Below are 7887 nucleotides of genomic sequence, written 5' to 3'. Positions count from 1 at the left end.
TGACTGAGCCACCCAGGCGCCCCTATTTTTAAAAGATTTTTAAGTAATCTCTGTACCCAACGTGGGGCTCAAACTCACAACTCCAAGATCAAGAGTCGCACCCTCCACTGACTAAGCCAGCCTGGTGGGCCTAGGTGATTTTATTTTAAAATGTTGAACATTCAGGGGCGCCTGGCTGGCTCAGTCAGAAGAACACATGACTCTTGATTTTGGAGTTGTGGGTTCGAGCCCCACATTGGGTGTAGAGATGACTTAAAAAATAATAATAAACCATTTTTAAAAAATGTTGAACATCCAGTTCCTTCCTCATGACTGTCCAGTCAGCAACATGGGTTGGTGAAAATTGGGAAGTTGTTCAACCTCCAGTTTAAAAGCCTCCAACATCTTCCTGTGGCGGCATCTGGAATGACATCCAGACACTTCTCTGGCCTCCAAGGCCATAGCCGACCTGATCCAGCCTCTCTCCCTGACTCATGTCCTAATCCTGGTGTGTGTAGGCATGGCTATATTATCAAGTGCTCTCTAATGGAGCGTGAATAGAAATAAAGTGATCCACTTCTAGGCTGGGCTTCGAAGGAGATGGGTACTCCTCCTTGCTGTTTCTTCTTCTGCCAGGTAGGAGGAAGCAAAGGGGATGTCTGATTGACAGGATGTGAAGAGGGTGGCTCCCTACATCACTGCACGGAGCAGAGCTGCCCATCAACCGGGAACACTTGTCTTGGACTATAACATAATCAAGATGAAAAACTTCTTTTGTAACAAATTATTGGAATTTTTGGCCTCTTTGTTCCCTCAGTCTAGCCTAACATTATATATTCCGAGACTTCACCTGGGAGGACCCTTCTTGCCTGTTAGGTGTCAATTTATTTTTATTTATTTATTTTTAAAAGATTTTATTTATTTATTTGACAGAGAAAGACACAGCGAGAGAGGGAACACAAGCAGGGGGAGTGGGAGAGGGAGAAGCAGGCTTCCCGCGGAGCGGGGAGCCCGATGTGGGGCTCGATCCCAGGACTCTGGGATCATGACCTGAGCCGAAGACAGAGGCTTAATGACTGAGCCCCCCAGGTGCTCCTAGGTCTCAATTCAAATGTTAGCTTCACAGAGGAACTTTCTCCTTGATTGTTCAACATTAAGTAGCCTCTAGTCCTTTCCAGGATGCAAAACTACTAAATTTTTTTTTTAAGATTTTATTTGTTTATCTGAAAGAGAGAGAACACCAGAAAGAGAGAGAGAGAGAGAGAACAAGCAGGGGGGAGGGGCAGAGGGAAAGGGAGAAGCAGGCTCCCCACCGAGCAGGGAGCCCCATGTGGGATTCCACCCCAGGACTCCAGGATCATGACCTGAGCTGAAGGCAGACGCTTAACCGACTGAGCCACCCAGGCGCCCCCAAACTACTAAATTTTTGTTGTAGAATTTATTACTACCTGTCATGTTATTTGTTGTCACTTTTCAAAGAGACTTCTATAGTGTAAGCTCCCAAAAGGATACACCTTTTCTCAGTTCGTGCAGTGCTCTATTCACAGCACCAACTCAGTATCTGGCACATGATATTCAGTGTAGGTTGAATCAGTATCTTCTGATTAATTTTTAATTCAATAGGGATGCAGAAAATCTTTGTAAAGCTAGCCGTAAGGACCGAAGAGAAGTAGGACCCAATAGAAAGCTGCCTCTCTCTTTTTTAATTTTTTAATTTTCTTTAGTTTTTTGACAGAGAGAGAGCTAGCACAAGCAGGGGGAGTGGCAGGCAGAGGGAGAGGGAGAAGCAGACTCCCCGCTCAGCAGGGAGCCCGATACGGGGCTCGATCCCAGGATCCCGGGATCATGACCTGAGCCAAAGGCAGATGCTTAACCAACTGAACCACCCAGGCACCCCGAAAGCTGCCTCTCTTTACACCTGATTTGGGCCTTTCCGTTCCAGAAGGTAAAGGATGAGGAAGTATAGTCAAAGCCCATATGACCACTGGCTGAGGGGTGCTGTTTGCCAACATCCCAAATTATTTGTATATGTGGGTATAATAAAAAGTACTACTTCGCATGGAAGCCTGCAAACTTACTAACCCCAGAATGTCATCTGTCTTTTAAAATCTACGTTAAACTCGGGGCCCCTGGGTGGCTCAGTCAGTTAAGCGTCTGCCTTCGGCTCAGGTCATGATCCCAGGGTCCTGGGATCGAGCCCCACATCGGGCTCTCTGCTTGGCGGGAAGCCTGCTTCTCCCTCTCCCACTCCCCCTGCTTGTGTTCCCTCTCTCACTGTGTCTCTCTCTGTCAAATAAATAAATAAAATCTTAAAAAAAAAAAATCTACATTAAACCCATACTCAGCAGTCATGCTAGGCTGGAATCCCTAAGTCTGCAAACTGACCTCCATGACCTCACTGGGCCTCAGGCACAGTTCTGCTATGTCACTCCACTTACAGGACAACCCCTTGGGACCTTGGAGAGCATAATAGTGTTGATGGATTTATTAACTCACAACAGTGAGTTAACTCACTGTTCTAGGCACTGGGGGTACAGCAGTGAGAAGGACAGGCATAAATCCCTACCCTCCTGGGGCTTACATTCTAACGGGAGAGACAGTCAACAGAAATGAAATGCTGGTATGTTGGGTAGTGCTTAGCGCTATGGAGAAAAATGAAGGGAAATGACGGAGAAGGGGGTGGGTGGCTTGAATTTTAGATGGAGTAGCCAGGGAAGGCCTTTATGGAGGTGATATTTGCATAAAGACCCAAAGGACATGAGAGAAAAAGCCATGAAGGTTTCTGAGGATGGGGCCTTCCTGAGTAAGGAAATAACCAATACAGAGGCCCTGACGTGGGAAAGAGCATGGTGAGCTCACGGAATACGGAGGGCAGGGTGGCTTAGGGATAGATGAGTGAGGGGAAAGGAGGAGGAGGGGAAGGCAGGGAGGTGAATAGGGGCCTTGGAGGCATTAGGGGGACTTCTGCTTTTACCCCGAGTGGGATGAGGACCCATTGATGGGTTTTAAGGACAGGTGTGGTTTGGTTTAACAGAATCATGCTTGCTGTTGTGCTAAGGAAGAATAGAATGTAGGTAGAGGCGCCTGGGTGGCTCAGTCGGTTAAGTGGCCTGACTCTTGATTTTGGCTCAGGTTGTGATCTCAGGGTCCTGGGATCGAGCCCCACCACAGGCTTGTGCTCAGCAGGGAGTCTGCTTGAGGATTCTCCCTCTCCTTCTACCCCTCCCCCCTCTCTCAAATAAATAAATGAATCTTAAAAACAAAAACAAAAACAACGGTAGGTAGGCAGGGGCAGGAGCACGGAGACCCAGGGGAGAGATGATGGGGCCTGGGACCAGGGCTCTAGAAATGATTGAATTTTTAAAAATTGAATTTTATTCATTTATTTGAGGGAGAGAGAGAGAGCACGAGCAGGGGGAGGAGCAGAGGGAGAGAGACAAGCAGACTCCGCACAAAGTACGGAGCCCAACACGGGGCTCGATCCTGCAACCCCAAGATCACGACCCCAGAGGAAATCAAGAGTTGGAGGCTTAACCGACTGAGGCGCCCCCAGGAATGGTGGGATTTTGAATCTATTTTGAAGTGCAGCCAATAGGCTTTAGGACGGATGGGATGTAGGTTGTGAAGGATGAGTCAAGGTCTTAGAGCGAGCAGCTGGAAGGATGATGCTGCCAGTTGCTATTGATTTCTCAGGGAGGATGGAGAGGAGCAGGTTTGGGGGTGGGGGCTGCGGGGGGGATAGTTCTGGTTCAGGCCCTGCAATTTCAGATACCTGGAGTTGAACAGGGAAAATGTTGACTTTGTGTAATTTTCTAGGAAGAACCAAACCACCCTAGCTAATTTTTTTTTTTTAGGACAAAATCCATACATATGGATTGGTATAGTTGGTTAATCCCATTAGTACACTAACAGCTCTGAACAAGGAAGCAGTATCCGGTGACAATTTAGCCCTTTTATGTAAGACAGCAATAAGCTGGGGCGCCTGGGTGGCTCAGTTGGTTAAGTGACTGCCTTCAGCTCAGGTCATGGTTCCAGGGTCCTGGGATCAAGCCCTGCATCGGGCTCCCTGCTTGGCGGGAAGCCTGCTTCTCCTTCTCCCACTCCCCCTGCTTGTGTTCCCTCTCTCACTGCCTCTCTCTCTCTCTGTTAAATAAATAAATGAATAAAATCTTTAATTAAAAAAAAGATGGCAATAAGCTCTGCTTACCATGTATTTTGAAATTTAGAACTATGTTCTTTTTTGAACTCTTTTTTTCTATTTCTTTGTATTTCTACTTTTAAATGAATATCCTACCCTTTTCTTACATTTTCCTCCTCCAAGCTATAGATAGATTCATGTCATAAACCCCCAATGCATTTACTTCTCTGATACTTTTTATTTATTTAGTAATCTCTACACCCAACATGGGGCTTGAACCCTCAACCCCAAGATTGAGAATCGCAGGCTCTTCCAACTGAGCCAGCCAGGCACCCCACTTCCCTGATACTTTCAAAGTTTTGTTTTTAATAAAGATGCAGTAAATTCCCCTTTCTTTGTGCTAAGGACTCATAATTCTTTCCACTAATAACTAATGTCTCACAATTTCTATCACTATCAAGTACTAGAAATTGGATTGAGATCTGAAAAATGGCAACATAATTCTTATTTCCAACTAGAAGTAGCCTTTGCTCTCATCATTCTTTTTTTAAAATATTTTATTTATTTTTTTAGAGAGAGAGAGAGAGAGGGCTCGATGAGAGGGAGGGGCAGAGGGAGAGGGAGAGAAGCAGACTCCATGCTGAGCATGGAGCCCAATGCAGGGCTCGATCCCATGACCTGGAGATCATGACCTGAGCTGAAACCAAGAGTCTTAACTGACTGAGCCACCCAGGTGTCCCTGCTCTCATCATTCTTATTAGATAGGCAAGAACCCTAACAGAACAAGGGGGGACATGTCTAAGCTCCTCCCCATATACACCAGCTTTTCCAGGTACATTGAAATCTTCTCAAGTAAAGGCCCCACAATACAAACCATACACAAAGCAATGACTCCACATTGGTCAACACCCTAAGGTGTTTCCAAGTTACTCATTAATCTCAAAATGGTTCATTTTAAGTCTTAAGATTAAGATTTATTTTAGAGAGAGAGACAGAGACAAAGAGAGTGACTGTGCACAGAGGGGCAGAGGAAGAGGGAGGAGAGAAGCCGACTCCCTGCTGAGCGTTGAGCCCAACATGGGGCTCGATCCCATGACCCACGAGATCATGACTTGAGCCGAAATCAAGAGTTGGACACTTAACAGACTGAGCCGTCCAGGCCCTCCAAGTCACTTAAATTAAAAAAAAAAAAAAAAAGTAAACACACAGCATTTCCAAGCTTAAGGAGAGAAAAGAGATTGATACCCTCAACAAGAAATTGACTCTCAGTAGTTCAGAATGAGGGGTCTCAATTTGTGAATATATAACTGGGAGTCAAGACAAGGCTCTGTCCCCACCAGACATTAGAAAATGGATATTCTTTGATATGAAAACTGGGTTAGTTGATCTCTTCTTACTGGGCACAGAGCTAGCCTACATTTCTCTGCCTGCCCTTCAGCTAGGTGTGGCCAGTTCCTGGGGTTTTCACTGATTTTGTGTGGGAAATGATAGGTACCATTTCCAGGTCTGGCCTATAAAACCCACTTGAGCTCGATTCTCTCTTCTGTTATTTTCCAGTGTGATGTTGAAGCCAGGGCAAGCTTGGAAGCCAGGTGAAATGGCAGAGCTGCTCCAAGCCTGTTTCCCAAATGACAGCGTGAAGAGTCCTCCTATCTCCACTGACTTGGACCCACACAGTGGGCTGTTAGTGAAGGAGAAGTAAGGTTCTGTTGTGTTAAGCTATTGATATTTGGGTTGGGTATCCTACAGCAGTTAGCTTATCTTAACACAGAAAGTGGTACTAATTTTATTCACCATAAAAACCTAAAAGAAGACCTTGTCTTGGTGGTCAAGAAGGAAACTGATGTACGGAGGCTGGAAAAAATGGAGATGCTTCTTATCCAGGGGGTGAAACATCTGGTAGAACTCCCTGTGGCACCTTGGATGGTCGGCTACATTAACTACATAGCCTGAAGCTCAGGTCCACAGGGAAAGGTTGAAAAGTCAGGTTAGTGTGTTGACTTTGACATTATGAGAAAGACACAAGTTTAGGAAAGAATTGGCTTGTTGCAAGCAGAATTGAAAAGGAACGGGGCCAAGAAACTTGGGGCCTTGAATTCAGGGTTGTTCGAGCGAATTTCCTTGTTCTGGACTTCAGATAGTAAGAGCTAAGTTTGAAATAGCCTTTGAATACCAAGGCCCAGTAAGACTCAGCCCTGTAGTAAAAATCATATTAAGTTTTTCCCATTCAAACCTATTTCAGATAAACTCTAGATGCCCCTGAGGGCAGACTGGAAGTGAGAAAGCAAAGAAATGAATCATGCTTGAAGATTGTGTACATGAAAGAACTCTTTGAGTGTGGTTACTGGCAATGCAGGATTGACTGGAGCAAATAATCAGACGCCCCTTAAGTGTTACTGAGTAAATTGTTTTGCCAAAGAAACTACAAATCCAGAGTTCAAAAGCCATGGACTCTTTTCCAAGCCTTTACACAACCCCTAGTCCCCAGACCTGTGCCAGGGGTAAGCTAACAGAGGGGTGTAACTCCCAAGGAAGGCAGACCGAACACCTGCTTCAGGTGGGGCCCATGGACAATGGACAAGGGGGTTCCCTCCACAAGAGGTAATTAGAATTTTAAGCAGAGGAACTCCCTGAACCACCTCACGAGGGCTGCATTTCCCATTCTTCTCTTTTCTGAATGGGATTTGCTATCGCGGTTATTCTGTCCCTGAGTCAACACGGTGTGTGGGGCGGGAGCACAGAACTTAACCTTGAGTTCGATTTGCTAGACCATAAAGAGGCGCAATCAAGACCTGAAGGACAGGGCATCACAGGAGATTCTGGACTGAGGTTGGCTGAGTGCCTGAATGGGGTATGGAGCCATCTCCTTGGGGGCGGCGGGGGGAGGGTTGAAGTACAGCTAGGTGGTACCTGACTGTACCGCTCACCCTGGGCACATGAGTAGATTAGGTTTCCCAGCTGCCCTTGCACTTTGGTCTGGCTGTGTGACTGAGTTCCAGTCAGGGAACGGTGGGTAGGGAAGTGACATACACCACTTCCAGGCCTGGTAGAAAAGCTTCTACGAACAGCCCTCATTCTCTTCTCCTGGTATGTCAGCGGGATACTGGTGTCCAAGGTAATCTTGGAAGCCATGTGTGGAAGAAAGCAGAGCCCTGGCAGCCTAGGACCCTGAATGACTGACTGCATGGGGCAGAGCCAGATCCGAAGGTTGCGACTGCCTAACTTCTAGAAACTGCATTCAGCATTCTCAAATCCTTTCCATGACACAATGAATACTAGCTAATATCTAATGAGCACTTAGAATGGTGCCAGGTGCTGTGCTAAGTATTTTACATGTATTAACTCGTTTAATCCCTACAACCATCCAGACGGTCCCCATTTTGTAGATGAGACGGAGGCACAGAAAGGTTAGGAAACTTACCCAAAGTCACATAGCCAGCAAGTGGCAAAGCGGCCTGGCTCCAGAGGCTGGTCTGACCACAACACACTATCACAAGGTCTGTCACTGTGCATCGGCTGCCCACGCGGTCACAGATGCACGTCTCTGACACAAGCAGGTGGCTGTGTCCCTGCAGTGGTCATCTGGAGGTCAACTTTAATGGCTTGGAGATACCCATTTCTTGTGAGGTCTGGGCAGATGGCTGCAAATCAGACCTGGGTAGGGGTTATTTAAAGGGGCAGGGAGACAAAGACTAAAGTAACCATCTCAAAAGAAATTGATCAAACAAGAGTCTTATGATAAAAACTTTATTGTCTTAAATATCAAATGT

Source organism: Leptonychotes weddellii, chromosome 4, assembly GCF_054177405.1.
Source record: "Leptonychotes weddellii isolate Sample4059 chromosome 4, ASM5417740v2, whole genome shotgun sequence".
In the NCBI taxonomy this organism is placed as follows: Eukaryota; Metazoa; Chordata; class Mammalia; order Carnivora; family Phocidae; genus Leptonychotes; species Leptonychotes weddellii.
Note: the sequence above shows the minus strand (reverse complement) of the source record.